General features: G+C 50.4%; 1 long non-coding RNA gene across 1 annotated transcript; it reads left to right on the top strand.

Moving 5' to 3' along the window:
- Positions 1-17,084: 17,084 nt before the first annotated feature.
- Positions 17,085-18,774, top strand: LOC115342559. The gene is made up of 3 exons (XR_003923820.2): positions 17,085-17,136; positions 17,895-18,068; positions 18,556-18,774. It is a non-coding gene; the product is annotated as an uncharacterized LOC115342559 (long non-coding RNA).

Raw genomic sequence — 18,774 nt, 5'->3', positions numbered from 1 at the left:
GGGGAGGGCACCAGCCCCAGCAGGCCGAACCTGGACCCTCTCCACAGGCCACTTCTCTGCAGGCCAGGGGCTGGGGCCCACTCTTGTACCTGGCGGCTCCTACGCCTCGGCAGGGGCTGCCGGCCACAGCCCCGGGCCCTGGCAGCCAGCGGCCAGGCCCAGTGCCGGTACTGAGGGAGAGAGCACCGGGCTTGGCCCCTGCTGCCTTTTCCTGCTGTGCGGCCTCAGGGCGAGGGCCGGGCCGGGGTGGGTTAGGAGCTGCTGTGCCCCGAGGGCCCAGCTGGGGCCCCCCATCATCAATGCCGATGTTCTTGGCTGAAAAGGGGAAAATGGCAAGTAACGTTGCCCTGTGTGTTTACTAGAGGCTTGTGGCCTGATCCTGTCAGGCGCCACCCCAGGAAGATCTGAGAGGGGCCCCACAGGTGGCAGCCCCCAACCTCAGTGTCACTTACATGTGGTCCTGCCAACCACTAGGGTGCCATGAGGGAAAGAAAAGGTACACTCCCCTTTAGGCATCTTGTGATGAGCTTTATTTAATTAACTCCTTGGTGCTGGCTGGGGCCAGGTATCACGGAGTGAGTCCTAGTCTAGCACCTGCCTCAGTTGGGGGTCCTGTCACACTTCCGAGAGAGCTGGAATGACACAGGCAGTGCTATGGGGACCTGATCCCAGCCCTGGCCACCCCTCTCCAGGGACCCTTTCGCCAGGGATCTTCCCACAGAAAAAGACATCCCAAGCAGCAGTATCTTGGTAAAAGCCCTCCGAACCCTTCCTTACCCACCCCCTGCCTTACCTCAGCAAAGAAAGCTGTAGCTGTCACCCGCAGGTTAACTAAATCCAGCCATGGCAAGAAGGCCTCCACCAGATAGGGGGAGACTAGCCCAGCACGGAGCAGGACACTGCGCAAGGAAGCACAAGCGAGGACACACAGTTACCCAAGAAGGCCACAGGCCAGGTCTCCAAAATTCACTTACACTATTGCAGACACTATTCTTCAGCTCAGGAGGGCTTCCCAGGCATGCAGGTATGGAGCTGCAGAGCCCCCGCTGACCCCTCTCCCCTGGACGACACCACGATGCCCCCGCAGCCAAGGACCGAGCCTGGGGCTGCCCCCATCGCTGCCAGCCCTTCTCTGGGCATCCCATGCCCCCGGCCCGCCTGCCCCACTGCCCAGGGGGCGACAGCCTGGCTTTCCCCAGTGGTTGGGGTTGCCCGCAGCCCCAGCCCCAGTGGGGCCTTACCTGCCGTGGGGGGTGTAATGAACGGGTTAACTTTGTTCATGAAATCGCATGTGGAGGTAGGGATATTCTTCACTTATCTAAGACCATGAGTACCGATGATTAGCATATGTAGAGAAACGTTTACAGAGCATGAATGGGACTTGAGTCACCTAAAGAACAGCTGAGGAAGACTTCGGCCTTCATCCCAACAACCACCAGAAGGCAAATTACGACCACTTAACACCTGATGGCACAAGATACCAAAGATACCAGCCGGCCTTCATCCCAACAACCACCAGAAGGCAAATTACGACCACTTAACACCTGATGGCACAAGATACCAAAGATACCAGCCAGCCTTCACGTATCAGGGACTAAAAAGACTGTATAAATAAAGAGGCTCTTCCCCTGTTTGGGTGCGAGCTTGTGGCGGAGCACTGTCTCCCCGGCCGCCCAGCGCTGTTTTGCTCTTTTATCGCTTGCTAATAAATTCGATCTTTTATTTAATACAAATTGGCTCCTCCAATTTGTCACGAGCGTCTATAACAAACTTGGTGCCGTGACTCGGATCCAGGTTCTTTGGTGCGGACCCTTGCAAGCGGGGAGGCGCCCTATCCCCGGATAGCCCCGTCTTGAAGAGGTGCCGCCGCCATACCCTGGACCCACGAACCCCTCTAAATTACGATAACTGAGCAAAAGAACCTGCAGGACCCCTTAAATTTTGTGCACGAAGACCAAACGAAGACCCTGGGAGCGGGTGAGTATATAAAGCGTGAGCCGTTTGGTTGGGGTGGTTATCCCGAGGTGCGATTGTGTGAGAGGTCTCTCTGAGATCACACGAGTGCGGACCCTCCAGTAGTGCAGTTCTCGTAGCCCGCGAGGGAGCGAGTCACGACCGAGGGGAAGTGAGTGTGTGTGTGTGGATAAGGGCACCTCGGAAGATGGGACAGAGGAAAAGCAAGCCCTCTGGACCCATGGGGATGGGGAAGGGAAATAAGTTACCAGACATACCCCCGGACAGTCCCCTAAGCCTGATGTTAAGATATTGAGACAGTTCACCAAGGAGAAAGGATAGGTCTAAGGAAAAAGATGATTAGTTATTGTATTGAGATTTGGGGTGGAAAACCTCTCAGCAATCCTCATATACTCTCGCCTGTGTTCGGGTCCTCTGAGGATTGGGTGTGTCAACAATTAAATATATGGGTAAACAATAAGAAACCACCAGCCAGCCCAGAGGAAAGTGAATATGCTGCCTTATGGATTTCCCAATCCTGGGAAATGTCATTTCTCTTTGCCTTAAGAGAAAACAGACCAGATAAACCTCGAAAAGATGATGAGGACCCCCTGTGGCCCCCTCCCTATGCCCCTCAGACCCCTCCTCCTCAGGACCCACTCCAAGGCCAGGAAATAGCCCAGGCCCAGGAAGGGTCAGATTCGGAACCTAATTCCTCAGCCCCGGCACCCCCTCCCAGAAGGTCTGCACGTAATAAAATAATACGAAGAAAGGAAAGATTGTTCCTTCTTCGGGAAATGTTGGTGCCTGGTGAGGATGAACAGGGGGGACCGGGAACGGGGTATGTGGCAGTCCCCCTTAATACAGGGGATGTAAGAAAATTTAAGAAGGAAATGGGGAATCTGTTAGATGATCCCCTGGGGGTAGCCAAAAGGTTGGATCAATTCTTGGGACTGAATTTGTACACGTGGGATGAATTACAGTCTATCCTGGGCATATTATTTACCGTAGAAGAAAGGGACAAGATTAGGGGGGCTGGGATGAGACTGTGGGACCAGCAACATCAGACTGGCCCAGCGACGGATCAAAAATGGCCCTTAAATCGGCCAAACTGGAATAATCAGGATCCGGCTCACAGGAAAAAGATGAGACCCCAATGGAATGGCTTGATTGAACCATTTGAGGTGGTTATTAAGAACCCAGAGATTCCAGTGAGAGTTAAACAATATCCCTTATCTAATGAAGGGAGAAGGGGACTAAAACCTGAGATTAAAAGACTATTGGGAAAGGGGGTACTCGAACCCTGCATGTCCCCTTTTAATACCCTGATTTTACCAGTAAAAAAAAATCCGATGGTAGCTATCGGTTGGTGCATGACCTAAGGGAAATCAATAAACGGACTGTCAAGCGGTTCCCGGTAGTGGCAAACCCACACACCCTGCTGAGTCAATTGGGACCCGAGAACCAATGGTATAGCGTAATAGATCTTAAGGATGCATTCTGGTCATGCCCTCTAAAGGAGGAATGTAGAGATTATTTTGCCTTCGAGTGGGAAGACCCAGACACTCATAAGAGACAGCAGTTAAGGTGGACTGTACTCCCCCAGGAGTTTACAGAATCCCCAAACTTATTTGGACAAGCCCTAGAACGGGTTCTACGGGAATACCAACTGCAGGATGGGGTCGTACTAATACAGTATGTGGATGACTTATTGTTAGCAGGAGAAAATCAAGAAACAGTCAGAAAAGAAAGCATACGGTTGTTAAATTTCTTGGGCCTTCAAGGCCTCAAGGTATCACGGCCAAAACTACAGTTTGTGGAAAAGGAGGTGAAATATTTAGGACACTGGATAAGCAAGGGGACTAAGAAGTTAGACCCCGAATGAGTAAATGGAATTTTATCACTGAAAGCCCCGAGGAGTAAACAACAGATTAGACAATTGTTGGGGCTATTTGGGTATTGTAGACAGTAGATTGAAAACTTTAGTGCGAAAGCACGATTTTTGTATCAAAAGTTAACTATGGATGGGTTGCTTAAATGGACCCCAGAGGATGAAGAGAGATTAGAGAGTCTCAAGGCTGATCTAGTTAACGCCCCTGTCTTGAGTCTGCCTGATGTGAGGAGACCCTTTTATTTATTTGTGGCCACTGAGGAGGGGACAGCATACGGAATTTTAACCCAGGAGTGGACAGGGAAAAAGAAACCTGTAGGGTATATTTCCAAATTATTAGACCCCGTCAGTAGAGGGTGGCCCACCTGTTTACAAGCAGTTGTTGCTGTAACCCTGATAGTGGAAAAAGCAAATAAGATAACGTTTAGAAGTGAATTAAGGGTGTTCTCCCATAATATTCGAGGAGTTCTCCAACAAAAGGCTGAAAAATGAATCACCGATGCTAGGCTTTTGAAATATAAGGGGATCCTAATCCATTCCCCTAAATTGGAGATCGGAACAACAAACTTAAAAAAATCCGGCACAATTTTTGTATGGGGGTCCTGAAGAAGAATTAACACATAATTGCCTTCAGACCATTGAAGAACAAACAAAAATTAGGCTAGATCTGGAAGAGGTAAAATTGAGAGAGGGAGAAAAGTTATTCGCTGATGGGTCATCTCGAGTAATAACAGGGAAAAGGAAGTCAAGACAAGCAATAAGAGAGCCCAAGCGAATAACCGTGGTACATGTTAAGGGACACCAAAGAAAAACAACCCCTGAAATTCAGTAAAGCCAGGTGATATGGTATTAATAAGAGCCTGGAAAAAATCCTCTCTCACTCCTAGGTGGGAGGGGCCCTTTCTTGTTTTACTTACCACAGAAACTGCTGTCCGAACTACAGAACGAGGATAGACTCATGCAAGCAGGATCAAAGGACCAATTCGGAGTTCTCATTGAGAGGTGACCAAAGACCCTGACAGCTTGAAAATCAAGCTCCGAAGAAAAGTGGAGGAGTGAGACTGTCTTTTGTAAAAATCCTCACTGTATATGTTATCTTTATATGTTACAGGTGTAAACTTTGTAGAGAAAAGTGGTGGACACATTGCTCCTATGGGTATTCCCCTAGTGACATTTGCCACGAATGTTATAATTACGAACAGGAATTAATTGAGCAAGCATTATGTATGGGAATATCAACTGGAAAAATTATAAAAGACTCCAAAGAATGGTGGGATATTTTTGCTAAAGGCATAAACCCTGAGAGGTGTTGTCTTTATGTAAATAAGTTATGCCCAACGAAGACTGAAATAGTGCAAGTATCCCGCAGACGAACAGTGGTCAGAGTGGGGTGGGGAGCTTGGGAAGTGAAGGATACAAACTGGGACGCATATAAGTCAAAACAAAGTAAATATAAAGGAGGTTCCCCTGAAGAATACGACTGCTGCTGAGAAGATAGTATACCTCGCTGCTCTAAGCAACAGAGTAGGCAGAGAAGAGGGCAGAGACGTACTGCTGTGGGGATTAAGGTTGATGAACTACCTCCAGAGAAGGCTCACGGAGCCTCTTGACTTATTACTCCCAAATAAAACATCCTCAGACCTTCTCCCATCTCTCACCAGGGATGAAGACAAAAATCAAAATGATTATCAGCACCCTTGGAATACCTGTCACAAGGGTAAAGGGACACCACTTTTCTCAAACTTGAGATTAAGCACTTGAATGATAGGACTGTTACTAATGCTAATGGAGACAACCCAAGACAAAGGGAACCCCCACCAACCTTACAAATAGACGCTTTATAGGTGGGAGGATCAAAAGATACTACAGCAAGTAATTGCTGCCGGGGCCCCAAGCTTTAATCAATCCTTATGTCAAATCATACCCAGGAACCCATGTCTTCATAACTTAGGCTTTTAGTTTTGTCCCAGTTCTAACCCTGGAAAGGGGTATTGCAACCATCCCGACTCTTACTATTATGCTTATTGGGGTTGCAAAACTATAGCTTCTGATTGGATTCCTAGGGGAGGTCCAGATAAATTCCTATCTGTAAGGTGGGGGCCTCATGGATGTACACCTGCTTCACATGGTTGGGATGGAAGCCAAACAGGACTATGGAGTGGAAATTGCCCATATGTTTATATTAATGCAACCAACCCGAAATATCCTGCTTGGTTAACCGAGAGAACATGGGGAGTCAGACTTTGAAAACCAGGCGCAGATTAAGGGGGAATAATTACGATAAGGAAAGAGCTGGTGCCAAATAAACCCTCTGGTGTAAGACCAAATTCAGTCGTAACAGAGGAAGATGATAATAACAATATTGTACAGACTACTACTATCTTACAAGTAACTGTAATACCTAAGCTTATTTACCATCCCGAAGATTTTATTTATAACTATCAAACTACTCAGGCCCATCACATACAAAAACGTGAGCCCTTGACAGCCCTCACGGTAGCAACCCTCATAGCAGTCGGAGCTGCTGGAGCTGGTACAGGAATAACCTCCCTCATACAACAAAATCAAGAATTTCAATCCTTAAGAATAGCAGTCGACGAGGATTTGGCTAGGATAGAAAAAGCCATGACAGCCCTAGAACAGTCTGTTAGGTCTTTATCAGAAGTAGTATTACAAAACAGACGGGGCTTAGACCTAATGTTCATGCAGCAGGGGGGGTTATGTGCAGCCCTACGGGAAGAGTGTTGTGTATATGTTGACCATACTGGAGTAGTTAGAGATACAATGGCCAAGCTACGGGAGGGGTTAGAAAAATGGAAGAAAGACAGGGAAGCACAACAGAGCTAGTATGAGTCTATGTTTAATTATTCACCCTGGTTAACCACCCTATTGTCAACTATTACAGGACCCCTTATCTTGTTGATCTTATTTTTGACTTTTGGGCCATGCATTTTTAATAAGTTGATCGCTATTGTTAAAAGGCGCTTAGAAGCTGCACGCTTAATGCTATTACGAAAACAATATGAACAAATAGAGGATGAAGGAATTAATCCTATCCTCGGGCGGACAAAAGAAGTATTAGATCGATTTAATGAACAAAATCAGGATAAAATAGAAAAGGGGGGATTGTAATGAACGGGTTAACTTTGTTCATGAAATCGCATGTGGAGGTAGGGATATTCTTCACTTATCTAAGACCATGAGTACCGATGATTAGCATATGTAGAGAAACGTTTACAGAGCATGAATGGGACTTGAGTCACCTAAAGAACAGCTGAGGAAGACTTCGGCCTTCATCCCAACAACCACCAGAAGGCAAATTACGACCACTTAACACCTGATGGCACAAGATACCAAAGATACCAGCCAGCCTTCCCGTATCAGGGACTAAAAAGACTGTATAAATAAAGAGGCTCTTCCCCTGTTTGGGTGCGAGCTTGTGGCGGAGCACTGTCTCCCCGGCCGCCCAGCGCTGTTTTGCTCTTTTATCGCTTGCTAATAAATTCGATCTTTTATTTAATACAAATTGGCTCCTCCAATTTGTCATGAGCGTCTATAACAGGGGCCTGAGCTGGCTGCCGGGGCCAGGAGCCACCCGGGAGCCCCCCACTGAGTGCAGGGGGTCAGGTCCCACCCTGCCCAGACAAACACCCAAAGGTGGGTGCAGCTGCAACCCTGAAGTCCCCGCACGGGGAGCAATGGGCACTACAGGGCAGGAGGGGAGGCCGAAGGGGCTGGGCAGCCCTGGAGTGGGCAGGGGCCATGGCTGCAGCGCTGGGGCAGGGCAGAGATCGCAGTGAGCATTGCACCGATATTTGACAGGGACACTGAGCGGCAGCGCTGGGGCTCAGCGGGTGGCACCGCTGCCAGTCCTGGAAAGAGAGGCTCGGTGGCTTGGCTCCAAGCCTCGTCCCACTCCACGGGCCAGTGGAGAATGGCTGAAGCTGGTCACAGCGCCTGCCCCCCGCACAAGGCCAAGCCAGGTTTTGGGGATGGAGGAAGGGTTTTGCACTGGCTGGCACAGAGGGCAGGTACCGGCAGTGGGGGATCTTCAGCAGAGGGATGTGCCGCACCGCTGCCCGGACATCTGTTACCAATATGCAGCCATGTTTGTGTTCCTTCACTCCACCGCCATCCATTATATATGGCCAGGATGGATTAGCGGGGCTCGGTTACACATGAGAAATTCCATCGAGGAGCTGGAATACAATCAAGAAGCAGCAGATCACAGCCTTTAAACGCTGGTTGCCCGGTGAGGATCCATTACAGATTCCGCCTCTCAATCCCTCCTCGGTCCCGGCATGGGCTGACGGCTGGCACAGAGCAGCTCTCATGGGCACATGAGCCGACACCACCCTGCAATACAGCCACAGTGCCAGAGCAGGTTACACTGTGCCGGCGGCAGCGCAGCACCCTGCAATATTGATGGGGACGTAGTACAAAACATGGAAACATGGCCCGGTGGCGGAGGCACCATGTGTCTCAGGTTAAGCAGACAGAAGTTGTGAGCTGTGACACGAGCCATGCGCGAGCCCGCTCCCATCTCCTTGCCAGCATGGCGGGCAAGGGCCAGAGCTCTGCCAGCTGCTGGGCCAAGGGGGGATTTTGCCAAAAGCCCTGCGAGGGTTGGATCCTCCTCTAGGTACCAGAAAGCCTCTCGCAAATATCCTGCCTCCTGCTCCCCTGGAGTGCCGGGGAAGGACAGAAAGGGCCACCTGGGTGCCCGGCGTGGCCTGGGACCTCTGACGGGAGGATGCTGCTCACAGGGAGCCTTGGGAAGTGGCAAAGAGCCACCTCCTGCTTGCCAGCTTTTTTTGATCTAAATCTCCGTGAGATTTATGTCTTTGCATCCGTCTCCAGGGCAGAAGGCACTGAGAGGCCGTGGTCTCCCTGAGCAGCCTCACCCCATGCTCAGCTGGCCTTGATGGGGCAGACGCGGCCCCCAGAACTCTCAACACTGACGTTTGGGTCCACTCACTGGGAAGCAAGGTCTGCCAAGGCGGCAGGCAGGTGTGGGCAGCAGCTCAGCCCCAACGCCAGGAGCTCCCCAGCCACCTGGTCTGCAGGAAGGGATGGAGCAGGGCGGCAGCGAGGGCCCAGCACCCTTCGGGGCACACTGCCACTGCACAGATCTTGGGGACGACCCGGACTGGGGGGGTGGACCTCCGGGGTTTCCCTGAAGAAGAGACTCCTGAAATACAAGGCACATCCCAGCTGGGGCTGCTTCTCCCATGCCCAGACAGCCTCCCCACGGGATCACAGCCCTCCACAGCATGGGGTGTGTGGGACCAGGAGAGGAGAGGAGGGTCTCCTCCAAACCTCTTTCCTCACCCCAGCCTTCAGGAGAGCAGGCACTGGCCCCTTCGGGGATCTGCTTGGAAGGGTCCCAGGGGACTCCCCCCCTTCCCCTTCCCCTTTCCCTTCCATTTCCAGGGGTGCCTCCCCCTCCCCACTTCCAGGGCCATATCCCTCCCACTCCCCCAGTTCTGCAGCAACGAGCAAAGCAGCACGGAAGAAACCAGGCATGGCCCCTCTCGGCATCCCCAGTAGCTTTATTTCAGAGGGACCCCGGGGGCGAGGCGGTGCGTGTGGTCCCCTGAGCCCGGCTCTTCCTCCTGCACCCTCCACAGCCATGATGGGTCTTCACTGACTGCCGGCAAGTAGCAGAGCCGGCTGCGCCCATTGCTGTCCCGCTGCCCAGACAGGCTCTGGACACACTGGTGGGGCATGGGGGGCTGCAATCCCCACGTGCAGCAGAGAATCTCCAGCGCTGGGGACCTCCGGGGCCCCGCTGCTGCTGCTGACGCCCCTGCCGCTGCAGCCCCGGCCCCGCATACAGATGGAAATGGCCGCGGGGATGGAGGACCACCCCAGCATGGTCATCCTTCACCGGCAGGCAGTGGATGACCACGATGGGCTGCCGGCAGAGCGGGCAGGTGGCAGCGACGGCAGTGGCAGCCCAGCGCTGGATGCAGGCATGGCAGAATGCATGCCAGCACAGGTCCATGCCAGCGGGGTCTTCAAGGGGACCCAAGCAGATGGGGCAGGTGTCCTCCTGCCGGGACCTCATGGCGGGTCCTGGCGCCGGCGGCTCATGCCTGGGCCCTCCGGCGCTGCTGCTGCCAGGACTCGGTGTCCTGTCAGCTGCTGCTGGGACTTGATGGGTGCCACTGGTGGGATTCGGTGGCTCCTTGGCTGCTGGCAGGTCACGTCTGGTGTGCTGTTGGCAGGACTCAATGGCTCAGCTGCTGCCCACAGGACTCGACGTCTCGTGTGCCGCTGGCAGTACGTGACGCTGGCATGTATCATTGCCCACCACAAGTGATGTCATGGCGTGACTGTGACTCTCTGGTGACATCACTAGGTGCTCAGGGGCACACCCAGGAGCTCTCCCAGCCTGAGACACAACCTGTGATGCAAAACCCATCTGGCAGCATGCTTCACACCTCTGCATTTGCTCAGGCCCCTTTCAGGCGGGTCCCTGTTGTTGTTGGTTGTTGCGCCAGCATCACACACTCACAGAGTGGCTGGAGTTGTCAGGGACGTCCAGAGCTCATCTTGTCCAAGCCCCTGCTGAAGGAGGGCCACCCTGAGCTGGATGGACCCTGGGCACCACTGAAAAGAGCCAGGCTCCATCTTCTTTGCGCTCTCTCTTCAGATATTGATATATATGGAGAAGATCCCCCCAGCCTCCTCTTCTCCAGGCTGCACACTCCCATCTCTCAGTCGCTCCTCATGCTCCAGTCCCTTCCCCATCTTGGTGGCCCTTCGCTGGACTCTATCCAGTCCGTCCCTGTCTCTCTTGTGCTGGGGAGCCCAGCAATGGACACAGCACTCCAGCAGTGGCCTCACCAGTGCTGATCCCCTCCCTCGACCTGCTTGGCAGTGCTCCTCCTTGTGCAGCCCAGGACACCGCTGGCCTCCTTTGCTGCCTCAACTTCAACGTGGTGTCCATCAGGACCTTCTCTGCAGAGCTGCTTTCCAGCTGGGTGCCCCCATGTCCTGGGTTCAGCTGGGATAGAGTTAATTTTTACAGGAACCTGGGAGGTGGGGGGGGCATAGCCGGGGCAGCTGACCTGAACTAGCCAAGGAGCTATTCCATACCATGTGACATCATGCTCAGTATATACATGGGGAGTGGGCCGGGGGGAGGGCTCTCCTGCTCTCGACTTTTGGTGGGGGAAGTGGCGGAGCGTCGGGTCCCGGGTGGTGAGCAGTTGCACTGTGCATCACTCTTTTCTGTATACTCTTTCATTAGTACCGTCGTTGTTGTTGTAACTTTTTTTGCGTTGTCCCAGTAAACTGCCCTTATCCCAACCCTCGAGGTTCCAGGTTTTTTTTTCTTTTCTCTCCTCCGTCTCCCCCCTATCCCACCGGAGGGGGCGGGAGGAGTGAGGGAGCGGCTGCGTGGTCCTTTGTTACCGGCTGGGCTGAAACCACGACACCCCAGCATGTCCTGGTGCTTGGGGCTGTTCCTCCCCAGGGGCAGGATTTTGCGTGTCCCTTGGTTGAACTTCGGGAGGTTCCTGTCAGCCCATTTCTCCAGCTGTCAAGGTCCCTCTGGGTGGCAGCGTGATCACCTGGTGTCTCAGCCACTCCTCCCAGTTCTGTATAGAACTGTGACTGATTTTGTTGGTTTGGTTTCTACATTTTGACTATCAAATAAAAGCAGAGGAAGGAAATCAAGGGAACGAGGGGTTGCATACCTCTCATTTCTTTAATTTGCAAAACCTGCTTAGCGTTTTACTTCTAGTTGCTCCTGCAGAGCAGCCAGTGCGAGACTGCTGAAAGCTGGGAGCCTCCCCTGGGTGCGTGACTATGCCCTTGCAGGAGCACTGCTCCTGAAATCACAGAGCCTGCCTTAGTTGAGAGAAGAAAGTAAGAGGGACTGGGAAGAGATTTCTATTTTCTTTTACAAATGGTGCTTGGGGAGCATATTTCCCCACGCTGCTGGAGAACCCACAGTGTGATAAAGGAGGCCAGGAGGGAGCCAGTCAGGGTATACCCCCCAGGGAAGAGAAGCAATGTCTGGATGAGGAATGACCCCACCAACCCAGCAGTCAGGGCACTGGCTGCAGCCCCAGCCCTTTTGGTCCCCACTCTCTGCCAAAGGCTGTGTGTGAAGCAGGAGCTCAAATGCCACCTGAAGAGCAAAGAGCGGAAGGACATTTCTGTGCGCTTGAGAAGTGCCCAGCTGAAAAGTACAGAAATGGGGCACTTGGATGCCTAAGCCTGCTGCCTCTCCATTTCTCCCTGGGGAAGAATGCCTAGTTTTGTAGTGAACTTATGCTACCAAAATAATAAGACGCAGCAATCATTATGCTATTCAAAATGTGAGTGTAAAAGTTTGGAAGGGCAGAGACTTGTAAATCCTGCCCGTGAATGTTAAGGAAATAGGCAGCCACTTTTCTAAGAACTTTCCAACTGTTTTTCAGTAATCTACTTCTTCTCTTTTGAACTACTGTCTAAAAATCACTTCTGTCAAAAAATCTGTTAAAACAGAGAGTTAAGCAAAGTTGGCACTAAGTATTAGAGAAAGGAAGGTGAAAATAACACCCCACTGTAAGCTGCAGCCCCATGTAGCACTGGAGACTGCTGAGGCCGAAAACATACAAACACCCCCACCCCCACTACATACTCTACACTTGCCTTAAAGCTGGACAAGAATGAATTCACTTGCAGCTTTCCTGTTTCCGCAGCATTAGTAGTATCTTCAAAGTCCATTTTCTTACTGCAGCAACACAGCCCAGGGATCTGGCAGACTCTGCAGGAAGAGGAGGAGAGGAGCTGCTTGAATTGGCATTCCACTTGGCTTCAAGTTCCTCTTGCACACAAAACCTGATCACTAGAACATCAGACAAGTGTCTAGTACCCATGTCAGACCACCGTCTCAGCAAGGGCCTGCTCTTGTCTGGTCCTTACTTCCATCTTGAAAGCTGATGAAGGAGAGAAAGGAGAAGACAGAAGCTCACCCTCTCCTTGGCATCTCAGAAGAAGTTCTGGGAACCGAACAACCTCATAAGCTCTTCCTTCTACAAGAAGGAGAGTAAGTACAGTGGAATGGCCCAAGTAGCTTTTTCTGCAGTATTTGAGAGATTTATTAACTCTGCCCACAGCAGGGTGACAGTCCTCCTAGGTCTTAAATGTTATGCTTGCTAGAAGATATATTAACCTGTTGTCTACTTCACTGCTTGTAGGACAATACTAACTGTAGTCCAGGCAACAGACAGCTACAATTGGTAACCTAATGAAATAAAGCTCATAGCTAAGAGCTACTGGTAAGGGAAATTGTACCATGAGGGCCTCCTGCATCATGAGTCCCGTTTTTCCAGGCAAACATGCAACAGAACTGCTTCTCTAAACCAAGTTCCACACTGCCACCAGCTGGTTCCGTGATGCTTTACACGAAAAAATTGTTCCAAAAAGTCAACCAACCATTGGGTAGGACAGATGTATGTGTCTTCATACTTCTTTGCACCTCCACACTCTTGGGTCCCCTCCTACCAGTTCCTTTCGCTGCACCTCCTCCATTCTCAGTTACCCCTAGTGGTCTATGGTCCATAAGCCAGCATTCATTTCACTAAGCTAAACATTCCAACAAACAAGACTACCTTCTCTTCATTAATTGGATCACTGTTCCCCATAAAACCTTAACAGGTCTTCTCCTCATTTATTCTTATTCAACTTGCAAAGAGGTTACCAAAACTTGTACACTGTATTCAAGATGAGATTCTCAGAGATCTTAAAACAACTGCCCAAATTCTTTCCACTTTACGGTAAGAGCATTGCCTAGATTCAGTGAGGAACTTACTTGTTCTCAGTTGAGTTAATTGTACTGACTGCATAGACTCCTCCACTTTAGGAGCAAAGATGCTCAAATCCAGTTCGACTCTCTCCCTAAGTTCCTACATTTTCACTGGAAAATTGCATGATGACTGATGTTCCCATCCCAGTAATTTGTCGGATCACTTGCTTCATTTAGCAGAATTATCTACTTTTATGCCTGCAGCTCTCCTGCTCAAATAAAGATCTTTCCCATCTCCCTCAGTATATAGCCATGTGTAGTGACAGTATCCCTGGTCCTCAATTAAGTTGCTTTCATTGAGAGCACAGCTGTCCCAGGCTCCCTACATAGCCAGTGGGCACATTCGGTGGGCAGTATGACGACACCATTTTGTGCTGTGGGACAGGAGGATGTACTGGCTGACATGGTACAGCATGCAAACTGCTTTGTGTTGGACGCAGTGGGAGGAAGATAAACAGCCTTCTTTCATAAGCAGGCAGTACCAGATAATTGTTCACAATGGAGGCAATAACGGGCTAGTGGCGTGGCACTGATTTCTGCCCACAGTCAAGTTTTCCTGTCCTGAAAATAGTTATCACAGCTCTCCAGCCACAGGGAAAATGCTTATTTAACTCATCTCAGATCAGTAACTTGCCACAATCAGGCAGCTTTTTCCACAAGTGAAGGAGATAAATGGGACTCCAGGCCTACAGCAGGTTCTACTGTTCTTCTTACAATTTTTTTTGCGTGTTTCATCTCAGTTTCAGAGAAAACTGTATTACCTGGCCTTCTTTCTATCCCTTGTAGGTATGCCACCTGAAAGATTTCACCTAAGCATCCAGACATTCCTGTGCACTGTATATGCAAGGGATCTCCCTCTGGTCATCTCCCACAGAGGCACAGGTGCTTTGCAACACATTGGTCCAATAACCTCTATTCTTGGCTCTCCATATCCAAAATAGACCACTACAGAGACTGTTGTCTACTTGGGATGTGCAATGGCATTTTAACAACTATCAGCAAAACCCCTACCATTAGGAGGCCTGATGACAGTGCCCTTTGAATTCCTGCATTGGCAAACCTGGGGAAAAGCAAACAGTAAAATGGTATGCATGCTTATTTTAAGATTTTAACATGTTGAGGAGGAGAAGGCAGAACACAAACCAGAGCATTAGCATTTGGAATATAATTCCCCAAAGAAACTTGCAATTTTTGCTAACTCATATAAGCAGATACTACAGTATCCACCCAGGTTGATAGTAAAAATGTTAGGAAAAGGAAGGGAAAAGGAAGGGAAAGGAATAGCCTTGGGGTTGTTAACTAATACACTGAACCCTGCTACTCTGCTGCCTTTACCTGGGGAAGGAACTTCACATCACAATGGTGTAGTAATGACACATGAAGCCGAAAAGACTTGGGAAGATTTAACAGATGTGCCATTTCTAGACCCCAATCTGGAACTATTTGTAGATGGGTCCTTGTATTACCTGAATGGCAACCGGATTACGAGTTATTCAATAACTCCTGTGAATGAAGTAGTGGAGGCTTCACCACTCAGTCCGAAGCTGGGTGCACAAGCAGCAGAATGAATTGCATTAAAAATATATAGATTATGAAAATACAATCAGACGTGGGCACAGCTAATACAACCAGACCTCTAGGAGGGGCTCTGCACCCCTTCAGTCTAGGGAATTGCATCTGGGTAAAAGTACACAAGAGAAAGGATAACTTATCTCCCTCATGGGAGGAACCATTTTTGGTATTACTAACCTTTCTCAACAGTAAAGGTGGAAGAAAAAAATTGACTTTGATCCATCACTCCCACCTGAAAGCTGCGACTGGTCTAGAATTGGAACCAGGAAACCCTCCTGCCACCGAGGGGACATCCACCACTGCAGAGAGTGATTCACCCGCAGCCAGGAACCCACACAGAGCTAGTGGATCGACCGTGGACTCGCTAATCTTGCGTAACATTTCAACAGGAAAGTGCAAAGGAATGTGACTTGCACATAGACTGAACTATATCCTTACTTAAAACTGGAGTGTCATCAAGAGATAATTGTGTTTGTTACATACAATATGCTGCTCGTTTTTTCTTACTAGTAATAGTTTAAAATCCAAGATAACCTCTTGGCTCCCAGACTTAGGTATAGGACTGTGAACTAAAAGAATTGTTGTATTTGCTGTCTTATTTTGCTTTGTAATTTTATATGTGTGTTTGCAGTGTTTTATCAGCTTATGTGCTTGACTTAGTACTAGAATAATATAATGTGACCCCGGCGGTCAAAAGAAAAGGAGGGACTGTTATAAAAATTCCCTTCCCTACGTATTATAAAAGACAGTCTTTATAGTATGAAAGTGTATTAACTTTGTTAATAAATATATCAAGTTCACATGATACACTGTGATGTGATGAGATCGTGGAATTTTCGTGGAGACTTAGGTATTGTTCATGCTGAACTAAAACAAATAAAGGACAGCCCAGCCCTGGAAAGAAGGACTTTGCTTTGTGGAAGCTCAGAGCTGTCCCTGAAGGATAAAGGGTACCCTGGTCAACCACAATAACACCAGCATCCCAGCTCTTCTGACAAGTCTTTAAAAGCTTCCCAGCACTGTCTGGCATCACAGGTCAGTAACTTGAGCAAGACTGACTCCAGGAACACCAGGGTCAATAGGCAAGTGGCAAGAATGCTGCAGAAATAGAGTCGCTTTGCAAAGTTTGACCATGATTAGCAACTGGTAGTGTGGGTGTTAGTGCTTAGTCCGATCACATTGTACCTGAACGCTTGCCTAATTGTGCAAAACCACATTTGGGGTGCCCCAGTTTGGCTGGGACACCTCATGCCCATGAATAAGTATTTACCCTTGTAATTCTAATTACCCTTGTAATTGTAATTACCCTTGTAATAATATGCATTGCATCCCAGCCTCTCTCCCCTTGGTCGGCACAGGCCAGTTGCGAATTTTCCTAACAGTGGAAAAGCTGAAAAGCATCAAACACTGTAACTAGAAAGCATCTGACACTCTCTTGCTTCAGCCACAGCTCCTTGCTACACTGCCTGAGATAGGGAAGTTCAGGGTACAGTAAATGCCGACTCCCGGGCCCTCTCCCACCACCCGGAGCGGACGATGCTGAGGTTTGCCCCAGCACCAGGCACAACACACCCCTGACTCCCGGGGGACCCACCGGTGACCACAGGGAGAGGCTGCTCCGCACCCCGGCCCTGCCCGCGCTGGCGGGGCTTTCAGGGATACCTCCCCAGGGCCTTCCGGCAGCTGATGTCCCTCGGCGGTCTCTCCCACCTCTCCAGGAGCAGCACCTCGCAGCTACAGAGCGGAGCTTTCAGCTTGGCGGCTGCAGCCGCCCTGAGGATGGCAGGGGCCCCTCGGGCAGGGCCCGGCGCCCTGGGGACGGCGGCGGGGACTGCGCTGGTGGCGGCCCGGGTCAAGAAGCAGAGAGGCCAGAGAGCGGCCCCCAGGAGAGCCCTGGAAACGCGCCCCGGAGGAGGTGAAGCCCCCAGACCTTCCCCTCGGCGGCGGGAAGCGGGGGGCAGCCGGCCGCCTGCCGGGCGGCCCAGCCTGAGGAACGGCCGCGAGGGGCGGCGGCGGCGGCGCGAGACGAAGGCCGCGAGCGCCTCCCGAGCCGGCAGCGCCCCGGGTGGTCGCGGGGGGCACAGCCGGCGGGACCGGCCCCGCCGGCCGGGGAAGGGAAAGGGCGGGAAGGGGCGCTGAGGCGGGCGCTGTGAGGGGGCGGCCTCTGCCCGCCCGCCGGGAAGCCTGAGGGGAGGAAAGAAACTCCTCCTCAGCCCGGGCGTGCGCTGCGGCGGCGGGGAGTGACCCGAGGCGAGACCCAGGCCTGCCCGGGGCAGCCGGAGCCGTGCCAGAGAGGCTCCTCGCAGGCGAGACGAACCCCCGGCGCCAGCTATGGAGCCTCTCTCTCCTCGACCGCTGCGAGATGGGAGAGAGTCAAAAGCAGCGCTGGCTGGGGTGTATCTGTCCCACAGCTGTCTCCCATGTCTTTCTCATCAGCGTCATACTAGGTTCTATAACTAACTTGTGAAACTGGTTTCTAAATGTGCTGTGAATATGAAGGCAGGCAGCAGAGGCAGTGTGTCATTTGTCAGTCTCACTGTGGTCAATGGGAGTTGCAGCGGGCTAAAAGCACAGTGGTCTGGAAAGTAATTCACCCCTTTTGACACTTTTGTTGATATGCCTCTCCTTTCCCATACTGGACTGCACTTCCTTGCAGTGTCCCTTCTTTTCCAGGAATCAGCATGGATGTATCATGAATGTACCATGTGTGAAAACACATTGGGAACAGACTGGGCAATACTCTGATCATCATGACTGGTACAGAAACACAGCACGGAAACTGTTGCACACAAGTAATGCGTAGTTGCATGTTTGGCTTTCCTACAACCTAGGCTGTAAAAAAAAAAGGTATGTCAGTTATTAGTCCCATTGCACAGGACAACTCAGTTTCTACTGTAATGTATCATTATATCATTAACCTTTTAATACCTGATAAGAAAACCTTTCTGAAGGAGATCAAAGCAGGTGATTCTCTTGTTTCATTGTGAATAGATCTGCTGTGAAATCTCATGAGTCACCTCAGATGTGACAGTTCTCTCTTCTGCTTGGTACTGGTTATGCTGATTCACACGTGCCATTTCTGTCCTGTTGTTGTTGTTGTTTCTGTGTTGTTTCTGGTAATTTTCTTGGCCCTTCCTGTGTGTGAACTGGCTCTTGCAGTTGATCTAATATTCATTCTAATTCCTAGGCACATAATCCAAATGTAAAATTGTGAAACCCAGCAATGCTGTTCAGTGCACAAGCTGTTTGTTGAACAGAGCATTGGTATATGTGGCCTTAGGCTGGTCTAAGTTATGAGTTTATAATTAAATATTCTATTTTGTTTTCTTTGTAGGAAGCACTGCTTGTAATGAATTGCAGACAGAGGCAAACTTTGAACAGCATGAAGCATTTGTTAACAGCATTAGTTTCCAAACAGCTCTATTCTGCTGCTCTATTAGCTTCTCAAGCCAGCACCTGCTCTGGACTGGACCGTCTGAGATTCAAATATTTGACAGGAGAGCCTGAAAGTGCATTCATAGTCAATTTTGTGCATATGTAGAGATCCATCTGT

This window comes from Aquila chrysaetos, chromosome 6 (assembly GCF_900496995.4).
Source record: "Aquila chrysaetos chrysaetos chromosome 6, bAquChr1.4, whole genome shotgun sequence".
Taxonomy (NCBI): Eukaryota; Metazoa; Chordata; class Aves; order Accipitriformes; family Accipitridae; genus Aquila; species Aquila chrysaetos.
The sequence above is the reverse complement of the archived record's forward strand: the minus strand, read 5'-3'. Positions and strand labels throughout refer to the sequence as shown.